This window comes from Triturus cristatus, chromosome 5_2 (assembly GCF_964204655.1).
Source record: "Triturus cristatus chromosome 5_2, aTriCri1.1, whole genome shotgun sequence".
Classification (NCBI taxonomy): Eukaryota; Metazoa; Chordata; class Amphibia; order Caudata; family Salamandridae; genus Triturus; species Triturus cristatus.
In genome coordinates this window covers 596,510,586-596,523,531 of record NC_140588.1, presented here as the reverse complement: position 1 = coordinate 596,523,531, position 12,946 = coordinate 596,510,586, and positions in this window count along the sequence as shown.

Sequence of the window (12,946 nt, the reverse complement as noted above, 5' to 3'; positions counted from 1 at the left end):
TATATATATATATATATATATATATATTTTGAATGCTTTCTAACATAAATTTGCAGCTGTTTTCTTTCTTTTCTGTGCCTTGAAACGATATCCTCCTTTACTATTTCTACAGCTATTTTAGTTCACAGATTTGGCATAGTCCCGTGTATGTTTGTCTCTCTAACCAGTTTCACTAGCCTTCTGTCTCTGTGCTTTATCACACCAGGTTCTTCAGGGTGGTTTTTGTGAGTTCAAATCCTGGAAGTAAAAAGCATGATATGCCTTTTCCCAATCGTTTGAGACTGCTGGATAGATCCACTCTGGAGCTTTTGATCTGTGCACTGTTGATTTATCATCATCCCTGTCACTTTGTTCAGATTGGCTTGAGACTTCAATCACAGCTGGAGGTATTCTGCCTTGAGATAGAATCAGCCTCAACCTGCCACGTCTTTTGGGCCATTGGTCTCCACGCTCTAGACATGATTTGAGCACATGTTGCTTCACCAGGACCCAGTTGCCTGGACACAGGTCATGGCACTGCTCCTATTATTCTGTTTTGGCAGCTTCTCTAACCTGGTGAGAAACAGAACGTACCACATCAGCCAATCCTTTACAGTAATCGATCACCAAAGCATCAGTTATAATTGCAAGCTGATTAGCTGGGACTGTAGGCTGTCTCATAGCCCTCCCCATTATACTCTCATGTGGGGACAGTCCATTTCTCCTGTCTGGGATGATTCTCAAACTCAACACCAAAGGCAAAGCAGACTAGAAAATGGCAACGCCCTCTAAGCCGGAATCAACACAACTCTCCTACACAAGTTCCAAACCATCCAGAACACTACAGCCAGACTCGTCCTTGGAACCCCACGGCACAAACTTATGACCCAACACCTATGAGACATCCACTGGCTCCCCATCGAGAAGAGAGTAACTTTCAAACTGCTCACCCACGCCTACAAATCCCTCCACAACATAGGACCCAAGTACCTCAACGAGAGAGTTTCCATCCACGTACCCAAGAGGATCCTCCGCTCCACCGACCTTGCCCTCACAGAGCCCCCCCGCATACACAGAACCAGAGCAGGAGGAAGAGCCTTCTCCTACATCACAGCCAAAGCCTGGAACAAGCTACCAGTCAACATCAGACATTCACCCACCTTGCACACCTTCAGGAAGAACCTCAAGACCTGTCTCTTTGCCTGAACCAGAGCTGCACTCACCCCACCCCCAAGCCTTGAGACCCTCACGGGTCTTTATAAACGCTTTATAAACCCCCTGATTTATTGATTGATTGATTGAAAGCATCAGGCCATTTCAGAAATGTAGACAAACACACTTTAGCCAATAGGACTTTAACATTCCATTCACCTGCTCTACCACTCCTGATGCTTCAGGTCGATAGGCACAATGTAATTTCTGTTCAATCTGTAATGCTGCACATTAGTATCACCTTCATTGTTGAAATGTGACCCTCTATCTGATTCCAAAGAGGTTGGAAATCCAAACCTAGGAATGAGCTCTCTAAGAAGCAGTTTAGCCACTGTCAAGCTGTCAATACACCTTGTCTGGTAAGCTTCCTCCCAACAAAAGAACAAGCACACAATCACCCTGGCATATTTTAATCCATTGCAAGGTGGCATTTCTATGAAATCAATTTGCATCCTTTCAAAGAGTCCTCCAAATCGCCTTACATGACTCATGGTAACCAGAGTTTTCTTTCCCACATTTTGTTGCTGACGTATCACAAACCTTTACATAATGTTCTTGCGATGACTCTGAATCAGGGATTAAACCATGTTTGTCAAAAGAGGCGCATCATAGCATCTCTTTCCACATGTGCAGGACCAAGGTAGTTTCTTGCCATGGGTGACAAGAAACTATCAGGTAAAACTGGTCTTCCATCTATAGACACCCACACCTCATTCTCGTAACTACAAGTGCAACCTGCTTTGATCCACCCTTGTCTCTCTGTTTCTGACACTTCATCTTTTCATTCTTTGATCTCTTCCCATGTTTCTACAACTGAAAAAATTAATCTGCATTCTGTGGGATCAGATTTTTCTTTCAATGGATCTCCATTAAAAACGTAAGAATTTAGGGCTCAATAGCGAACGGTCTTGTCCGTGTAGTGGTTTCCTACCGTGACATAATCTTTTCATTGTTGGTGGGCCTCACACTTTATCACCACAATCTGGACCGGCAGTTGTACTGACATCAGTAGGTTTTTCACGCTCTCTCTGTTTTGAATGGGTGAACCTGAAGAGGTCATGAAACTACGCTGAGACCGCAACTGCCAAAATCAGTGACAACCCCAAATCCGTATTGGTTGTCTGTGAATATGGTAACTCCTAATTGTTTGGAAGTGCTTCAGGCTCTAGTAAGTGCAATCAACTCAGCCACCTGAGCCGAATACACCCCTTTCAACCAATATGCTTTAACCACCCTCACAACCGTACAATAGAATATGCAGCTCTCAAGTTTCCTCCGTAATCGCTCAAACATGATCCATCAACAAACAACACACAGTCAGACTCAGGAAATGGAACATTCAAAATATCAGGACGTTGCTTCGTGCACAATTCTGTGACGTTCAAACAATCAAGATCTGCATCAACAATCACAACTTCATTTCCTGGTAAGCAAAACAAGGTAGCTTGATTTAGACTCTTACATCTTACGAATTACACATTTTCAGCTCTTAAATTCACGTTCCCATACTTTGTCAAATGACTACTCTTGAGATGTTGCGTTCAAGTACAAGTAAGCAAAATGTCAACAGAAAGTGGTACATGCATGTAGGAAGCTGGCTCTGTATATATTATACCAAAGTGAGGTATAGTGTGCACAGAGTCCAGTGGAACCCCAAAGGTAGGCAGAGGTAAAAGTAGATAGCACCCCAGCCCCTATAGCGGAGGGCCAGGGGGTAAAGATGCCCTGCTGTGGGCCCACAAAGTCACTTTGCAACTGCCTTTTCATGGCGGGTGGACCGCCATGAAAGTGCAGGTGGAAAGCGGCATTGTAATTCCGAAGGCGGAGCCGAGGCTGGCTCTGCTGTCATTTTGGGATTACAATTCTGCCCGCAGCCCCGATGGCTCAATGAGCCTGTTCGAAGCAGAGCGGAATTCTCCGTGGATTTCCTTCCAACTGCCAGTGTCCTTTTACGGCAGTCAGATGGAAACCAATGATGTTTGGGGAAAGCCTCAGACGAGCTGTCAGATGGCTTTTGCGCCCAGCATCATAGTAAGGGCTTCCTTTGTGTTAGCAAAGAAGAGGAAAATGACAGAATTTTTATTGGGAGGCACAGGTTTGTAACATTAATTGTGATACACATATAAGTGTGAAACAACTAACTAAATCACTCTAAAAACCTATATTGATCCCAAAAAAATATTCCTAGGAACTGGTGCCTGAATACAGAATTTGAAGCTCGGCAGAGGATTTCTGAAGAGAAGATGAACTGAAAGCCAATCCATTTTGATGCAGTGTGGACAGTAAATCTGACTTTCCCCTGTTGCAAGCTTTAATATGATACAGACATGAAGTGGCCCTGGACCTCCCGAGGGGATGCTTGGGGGCCAGATCAACCTATTCTAGAGGACAGACAAGCTATCTAAAGATCAAGTACTCGATCTTACAAGTGACCTTGTTATTCACATGGAACCAAGTCAAGGATCACCTAGTTCCACGTGTTTGATCACTTTTCCTAAGATTACAGGCTAAACTTAAAGCAGAATTTTGGGCTAATTGCAATGTGTACGATAAACATTTTGGATGTCCGGCATCGAGAGCATAATCATAATCTAAACAAACAGTTACTACGGTGCCAGCATGTAGAGCCTTATGTTGCAGTGAAAGTGAAAACAGAGGGAGACCCTTTACAAACCTCGCTTGCAGATAGCTTAAGTTGTCTTTTGTTGGAAAACTTGTTGGTAAAATGGTACCATTGGTTTGGGTTGGCTGGCTTTCTTGTTGATTTCATATGCTTGCTTCTTATTAAATGGCCTTAATTTGCCTTCTTGTTTTTGTCACTCCTCTGAAGCAGAGCTTCTTTCCCATGCTTTTTTTGAGTGATTTGTATTCTTTCCCTGCTTATGTTGATTTACATGAATTACATTATTGTACTTTTTAGGTCTTGCCTAGGCAGTGCATGTGACTTCTCTTCAATGCATGCTCTATCTCCTCTGTGGGCTTTGATCACACCCCTGGCTTCCCATTCATTCCTCTGTGTGCTTTTCGAACTTCCCTTCCTTTCTTTGTCTAATTTTCACATTTGTCCCTCCTTTTGGCTGGTGGTGCCCGTCCCTGGCAACTGGCCCTGTTACATGTATTAATGCTCTTCAGTCTATTTCGTTACATTTTGTTGCACTTCTTTTTGTGTTTCCTTTGGTTCATGTATTCTGGTTGTTAAAAATTGCTGGTTTTCCACGTGGATTTTGTTGGATCAGCACTCACAGCTTCTGTTTCAGCAGCATGGACCCTAAGATGGAAGATGCCCAGTGAGCAGGGACAAATAAACTTTTTTAAATTACATGCATGAGCAGAACAAGGGCAGCTCTCTGGTAATCTGCTGCCATCCTCACGCTGCCAACTCCAAAACCCATGGGAAGCAGCCTCATCAACCCCCCCTGTCTCACAGCTTCTCTCATACCTGACCCCATTTCTAATCAGGGAGTGCTCGTTTTGCTGGAAAAACCTTACAGAGTGATGGAAGGCAGCCGGCAGTGGTCCAGGGAGATGTGGAAGAGTATGGTCCCGGAGACTCTCACCTGTTGGCTAGGGAATCGAGATCATGGCCCTCCCACCCCACTATTGATGACTGCCGGCTTTAGCATGGCCAACTACATCCAAATCTTCGCTTTGCTGCTGCCCTGCCTTGCTGCGCCGCTACACGAGCCGGCTAGCCCAGCGGGTGGCCAGTTGCAGCCTATCCTGCATGGATCTGGTGGCAGCAGGGGCGTCCCAACGCAGAGCCCCAGTACGAGGCAGCCCAAGGTAAAGCTCGAAAACATAGGACTCTATAGACACGTGCTCCAAAACACCTTGTATCTGCGCATATTTACACCATACGTGTGCATCTCTTCAAGGGCACAGCAACAGACTCTGACAATGATACTGCTACATTCCATTCCTTCACACAGGCTCTTATCTGCTTGTATGTATTCTCTCACCCAACTGCATTTTTGCACTTGCACAGAGATCTAATCTTATGTTGTGTATGTGAAGGTATACACATGTGTTGTGTGGTGGCACAATGCCAGTGCACATCTCTAAAATGCCTAGAAACAAATGAATGTGTCCTTGTGTGATGTAACTGGTGCTTATGCAAAGCGCTCCAGTACCTCCGGGTTGAGTTTGCACTATATTAAAAAAATAGTGTGTGAAGAGGTGTAGTTCTGCTCATACTATCAGTGCTTTTATTGACTACTCAGTTTCACCCCACAGGTTTTGGATTCTGCGCACACTACCAGTGCGTTTATTGAATACTCCATTCCACTACAGAGGTTTTGGATGTTCACAACACTGTGGTTATATAAATGTATACTAGTTAGTCATGTGTGCTTAGCTACATTGCAGCCAGTACCCATATGGACTGACATAAATATGCATGCATGTAGAACACCATACTTCACTTGACACGTCGCTTATTCTGCACACATATCTTAGTGAAGATGAACCACTTGTTTGCCCAGTTTTTTCACACTATCTGAGCTTAGGAAGTGCACATGCATACAACTTCTACCAAAGTCACCAGGACACATATTCACATATAAATGGCACATTCATAGCTTCTAGACAAGCGTGCATCATAATCATGTGTAAAGCGCAACAGCATGTAATCTTGCAAAAATATGTAAATGCGAAGTGTTAGAATTTTGAAATGTATTAATCTAACTATGTGACGTATTTTAGGCCACTGGCAAGTGTTGTGGAGAATTAACGTGGAAACTGAATTTTTACTAGCAGAATCATTACCATGAGGAACTCCTGCTGTGAAACTGACAAATACTCATGTACTAAATGTGCTTATTAATTATGACATTTCATATGTAGGTAAATGCATTAGTAGAAATTGCATTCATGTTTTCGAATATTCGTTAAAGCTTACATGACGCATTCTTATTTTAGGTGAAAATCATAAGCCTGAAATGCAATTCCCTGACATCTCTGGCTTTAGAATTAATAGTTAAACTTAATGTGTGCTGTGGAACCTGTTCTTTCTCATGTTTTTGTATTGTGGGTGAAGATGTGCTCTTTTAGGCAGAATAATGTTTTTGTTTAACTAGCTAAGCAAGGAAAGAAGAAGTTACAATTGTGTGGCTTGAGTCAATAAAGGAAGGTCATTACGATTCGCACAGGAGAAGGTCTGGGAGCCAAAGACAAATTGTTGCGAGAAAGGTACACGGACGACATCGTGGAAAAGTACATTCTGGACTGTACTCAGAGCGGATGGCTTGAGCACGGTGCACTATGGGAACTCTACTTGTGGATAACTGTTTGTTGGAACTAGGGAAATACCCCCACTTCCTCCTTGCCTTTAGAGAGAGAGCATTTCAAGAGAGCTCTATTTTTGTGATGTTGGCTTTATGCTACTTGACCCATTAATGGTGGAGAGACTTCTTAGGAAGACTCAATGCACTGACACCTTTTATCTTTCCTCTTGAAAATGCCTATGTAGGGATGTCACCTTAGAGTTAGAGTAGGGATAGAATTAATGCTTTTCACTCATCAACACCTGATGCAGGGACATTTGTACTCATGCTTTCTGATTTTCTGTTTCCTACTTCTTGAGTTCATTGTTTTGCTTATGCTTCACCATCTGAATGGACGTGCAAATTTGGCTTGATGCTAATTGCTTTGCATTTCTATACCCTTGTGTTATGGTGTCTCTATGTAGCCTTATTTTTGGCTTTGTAATAAACTAACTAACCTTAAGTGGTTGTCCATCGGTTATTATGTATCAATGAGAATTATTGGCTAATTGGCTGTTTCCTAACGTCTTCTCTCACCTAAACGCTTTCATGCTGCGAAAAGAACCATCGGAGTGTGACTCTAGAACAGGTCAAGAACTTATGGGCCCAGCCCTTTTTACAGTCAATTTGGGCAAATGGACTATGTGCACGCAAACTATGTGCACATTGCAGCTATATGCAAAGCAAGGTAAATGTAAGTTTTATCTTATTATGTTTAGCTGTTTCATGCAAATATGTGATTCTTCACATATGTGGTTCCTTGCCTCATTCTGCCTCATGACAAGCCTTCTTTGCGGAATAGTGGATTTCATGATGTATTAAGAGGTTTTGTTTTCTTTCAACCTAGGTTGCTATTCTTTACCTAGAGTCCGACCATGTCTCCCACCCCTATTTGTTCTGCTTTTCTGAATACCCTGTGGTACACAATGCCCACTAAAGGGGGCGGAGCTTGCCTGAGCTCAAGATGGCCGCGTCTGGATCGCGCTCCGCAAGCCATCATAAACATCCTCCAGGAATCCTGACCTCAGAGCACAAATGAACATGAAACGCGACATGCTGAGGAGCCCAGGCGAATCACGACTGATCGATGCCCTGCTTGTTGCTCAAAGACACCCCAGGGTGGGTTGAAGTGGTGAGGCTGGGAGCGGCCTGCTGGGCCTGGGCACAGCGGCCTGCAGTGAGATCGGTGTGGCAGCTGGTGGATCCGGCGACGCCGGATGAACCCTCTTGCTGCTGGGGTAGAGGCGGCTGAAGTTCAACTGCCCAATTTACTCAGCTGCGGCATCCGGCCTGGGCGGTGCACTGACTGTGAGCCTCCCGAGCTGAGGTGTGCCTGTGCTGGACGGCTGCTCCCTGGAGACGGAGGGGGCGCTGACTGGGCCCGGTCTCCCACCTGCCAGAGTGGAAGGCTTCCCCTACCTGTGCTGGAAGGGCCCAGCCAGACATCGCGACATGGCTCCTGGCAGATCTGGGGCGCTGGACAGATCCTCTGGCACTCAAGCTGGGAGGCAGCTGGTGCATAACCTACAGTCCCGGGGGCAGGAAAGGACAGCTGGGGATTGGCTGCAGCATGCATTTGAATGGAAATTGAGTCAGCAGCCCATTGGAAGCCTGAATTAATGGTGGGCTCAGCCTGCAGACTCTTTGTGACATAGAGACTCGACCTACACTCATACCTGGCCGGCAGAGGAGCCATTGGCCTGCGCCTCAGACCTAGGAGGACCCCCTGTGATTGGACTACAACTACACGCTCACAAACAGGTCAGCCTTTCACCTGTGCCTTACAGTAAGTGTGTGCATTTCTCACTCTCAGTTGGGCTCTACCACGGCGACTGTTCTAGGGCCAAGTGACTGCCACCTGCTCTTCATCTGTGACCTCTGCCCCTCTGTGATACGACCCAGAGAATTTCCGCCTGCATCCTGCCACCTATTTAATTAACTGCTCTTGTGTCTCAGTTACTACACGGGCTGATCTCCCTGGCACCTCTTGACTCCATGGGACTACGATCTTTCGAAGTGGGTGACATTGAGGAATACCTCAGTTCAGCCCTGCCCTACCTCAATAATGGGCAAGGTGGATGTCTCAATCCAAGCTGGAGTTTGAGCAGTGCAAGTCGAGAAATAAAAAGGTGGGCGAGGCTCATTCCCCAGATAATCATACGTTCTCTGGTTGTATATTGTAAGTTTTGATGGCATTACTAGACCTCTAATATGTAGAGTCAGTAGGAAGCGCAGAGGTAACATCCGCCCCTGTTTTGAATTGGGAGGATGTTTTTTTTTTACCATGACAAGTTGGGGATTGCATGGCGTGGGTTGGAGGAGGATTTAGGGGTTTTTCATTGTGTACTAAGAATTTATCTATCTCACCAAACAGAAATGTTGACCAACCGTAGTCCTGGACCAAAGTAGCAAGGTGTGCTTCCTAACATGGAACGTTAGGGGACTCAAATATTTTAGAAAACTGCAAGAAGTGCTAGCATACCTCACCAGGCATGGCATAGATGTTACTGTCTTACAGGAGACTCACTTGCTCCTAGACAGCAAACTACTTATCCCCAGACGACTGCATGGTCCTTTCCACGCTGCTAACTTTTCCACACACGTGAGAGGAGTCCTAGCTTGGGTCAACCCAAAATCGGGTATTACATTAGAGGCCGTCGAAACTGACACGGGGGCAGGTATACCATTTCTAGGTGTAAGGGCCGAGGACTGGATATATTAATTGATTATATCTATGGCCTTAACTTTGATAATCCACAATTTTATAGAGATCTATTGGAGCGGATCGGAGGGGCACCTCACTTCTGCAGCTTTGGGGCTGGGACTTCAATTGTGTGCTTAACCCAATGCTGGATCGCTCTGGTGGCCCCTCTAGAAGACCGTCAGGTGTCGCCAAAACTGTTATAGATGGTATCACTCAATTAGACATGGTTGGGATATGGCACATACGATTACCAGGTTTGGGGGGCTTCACTCACTATTCAGCTCCTTATAATCTACACACAAGAATAGAATAATGGTTCACCTCTAGAACCTTGCACACACATGTTCTGGATTGTGTTGTTCACCCTCGCTCATACTCGGATCACTCACCTATAAAGTTGGACATGGAGTGCCCGCATAAAAGACCAGCTCCATTCATGTGGCAATTACCGCCATATACATTACTAGATATCTTTTTTAAATCCGAGATTTCAGAAGCCATAGAATCTTTCTTTGAAACTAATATAGGCTTGGGCAGCCATTTTGCCACAGTCTGGGAAACCTTTAAAGTTCATGTTCGAGGGATTGCCATCTCAAAACACTCGGCGGTCCTCTGCTCTCTAGGAGACAGGCTGAAACTTCTTGAGGGTAGACTAGCTGAGGTGGAAGAAGCATCCCTAGCAGGGGGCGATGACCAGACTGGAGAGGAGCTAAGGAGGAGACTTGAGGAATACCATGAAACAGCCAACAACAAGATCAAACACGTGGGGAAATATTTTGTTACCAACACATATGGTGAAGGCGAACGCCCCGGGGCAACCTTAGCTTCATTGGCACGCAGCAGGAGGGAAACGGCTGGAGTCATGGAATTGCACGCTGATTCTGGTGAGGTATTGAGAGATCCCACCTCTATAGCAGACAGATTCAGTCAGTACTATTCGGAACTGTGCCGCTCGAGGGCATCGGCGGATGGCGCAGTCATTCTAGACTATAATGAACACATCAAATTGCCATGGTTGGTGGACGAGCATAGGGAATACCTAATGAGACTGCTCGATGCTTGGGAAGTTCTCGCTGTGTTAAAGATGATGCACTTTGGTAGCGCACCAGGGCTAGATGGCCTAACCGTCACATTTTACAAAGAATTCAAGGAACTCTTGGTGCCACACCTGATCACTTTGTTTAAGGAAATGGGTGAGAGTGGAAAGATGCCTCCCTCTATGCGGGAATCCCTGATTGCTACGCTTCTGCAGCCAGGCAACCCGCCTAATGAATGCTCCTCGTAGAGACTGCTATCCCTACTTAATGTAGACACCAAATTATTTGCTAAAATTCTGGCCAACCGCTCTGGTGCCTCAACTAGTTGGAACAGAACAAGCGGGATTCGTCCCAGGGTGTAATCTGACATACAACCTACGTACGGTGTTTGGAGTGATACAGCATACTAAGCCAGAGATTAAGGCTGCAGCAGTTTTCCTCGATGCAGAGAAGGCCTTCGACTCTGTCGAATGGGCCTTCATGTCTGCTATATTGAGAAGAATGAGTGTTGGGGAAGTCTTTTTGCAACTAGTAGGGGTGTTATATAATTCTCCATCTGCCAGGATTAGGGTGAGAGACTTGGTGACTGCGCCGATCAAAATTACCAGAGGCACTCGTCAGGGATGCCTGCTTTCACCACTTCTATACGCTATAGTTGCAGAGCCTCTGGCATGTGCTCTTAGGGAATACCATGGGCACAGAGGGATAATCTTCCCGGGATATAACTTAATAGCATCTACTTATGCAGACAATACACTTTTATACATCAGAGACCCTGAAACTAACTTATCTCCAGTGCTAGGAGAGGTGGTAATTTATGGGGAGTTTTCTGGCCTTAAGATAAATTGTAATTAGTCCACAATATTCCCACTGATGCCTGCTATGGAGCCTATTGAATTGAACTTCCCCCTCTCATGGTCCACAGATTCGGTTCGATATCTGGGTATTCAGGCCCACACGAACTCTGAGATAGTGTTTAGGGACAAATATGGCAGGGCAATTACCAAACTGGAGGAGGAGGTAGAGCGCTGGATTCGCTTACCACTGTCGTTATTAGGCCTTGTCTCCCTGATAAAGATGGTGGTGTTAACTAGATTTCTTTTCCTGTTCCTCAATGTTCCGATGTTCCTCCGCTCACATTTTTTCAAGCAGCTTAGATCTCTATTGTTGAGGTTGGGCTGGGCTGGTAAGCAGTCCCGAGCTCTGTGGAATGTTATCACTGTCCCTTATTCTATGGGGGTATTAGGCGCTCCTGATCTAGAGCTCTATTACAGAGTAGCGCAGTGCTCGCATGCTTACTATCGGGTCAACCAGAGCACAGCTCTTCCACACTAACAAATTGAAAAAGTGGTGTCTGCCCCAGATCCCCTCGTGGTTTCATTGTTTCACAACCCATCTAGAAGAGCTGGGATCTTGGACTCAATCAGCACAATGGTGCATGCGTGGCACAATCTACTGAAAAGGCTGGCGGTATCTATTTTGTATTCCCCCTGACGTCTCTGGAGTGGTGTCAATGGTTGCCAACCTGCAGGGAAAAGAGGTGGTTAGGGCGTTGGGTGCAATTAATACCACCAAAATTGGAGATCTGTTCATGGAGGGCACAGCTCGCAGTTGGGCCGGAATTGAAGCCGAGGGCCATACTACTTCCCCACTGACGAGTTTTCACATCTTAGGAGTGCAGCATGCTCTCAGTGGGATGCTTGGTGAAGACACGCTAAAGCCACCTGAGTTTGCCCCCCCTTATCTCACATACTGTGCACTGACTCCCCTAATAAAACAGTCTCTATCATTTATAGTTTAGTGCAGGATGAAAGCAAGTACACCTACACTAAAGCTTGGCTGGAGTGGCAAAATGACCTTGTCATGATCCTTGATGATACCACTTGGCTGCACTGCTGCGAGTCCATGAAACACATCTCTCTCGCTAGTAGACATAGACTTATACAATTTAAATTCCTAAATAGAATTTATTACACCCCAGTCCGATTACACAGATATGGTCTTAGAGATACCGCTGAGTGTGAAAGATGCAATACGGACCCAGCTGGATTTATGCACTTGGCTTGGTCATGGCTAAACATAGCTAACTTCTGGAGGTTACTTTTGCTAAAGTTGAGCGACATCATAGGTATGCCCCTCCCTATTGACCCATTGTTGGCACTACTGGGACACTCTAGACAGCTGCAGAGGGAATTGCGCAGGTTAGTGGATATGGGTATACTCATAGTGAAACGCAGAATAGCAATGCAATGGACTCGGGCCCGGCACTCACTGTTTCTGAGTGGTCTAAGGACATGTTATACTGCAAAATGCAGTCAGAATTGTTCAGTGAACTGTTCCCTCCACAGAGTCGTCCCAAGAGTTTTTGGAGCCTATACCAAAGTTACCTAGCCCGAAGAGAGCAGAATGCGTCAGGGTGAAGGAAACCAGCAGGAGATGCAAGTCCATCTTCTAGATACTCGAGTGAGACCCAGCTAGAGAAAAGTCATATGGTGATTTAGGTAAGACTTAGCACTGAATATAAGTTTCATTTTACCTTCTATTGTATAGGAGCCTGCTGAGACCCTCGTTGGGATATACACTGTCTGAGATGTTTCTTGTGCAGATGTTTGTTATGTGTGCTACCCTAAACTCTGTAAATGTGTATCAAGTTACTATTGATGTCCATTATGTTCTTTTTTAAAAAAAATGTATGTATTTGGTTTGTTTTCTATAACAAAATCTATAACTAAAACAATGAAAAAACAATTAAA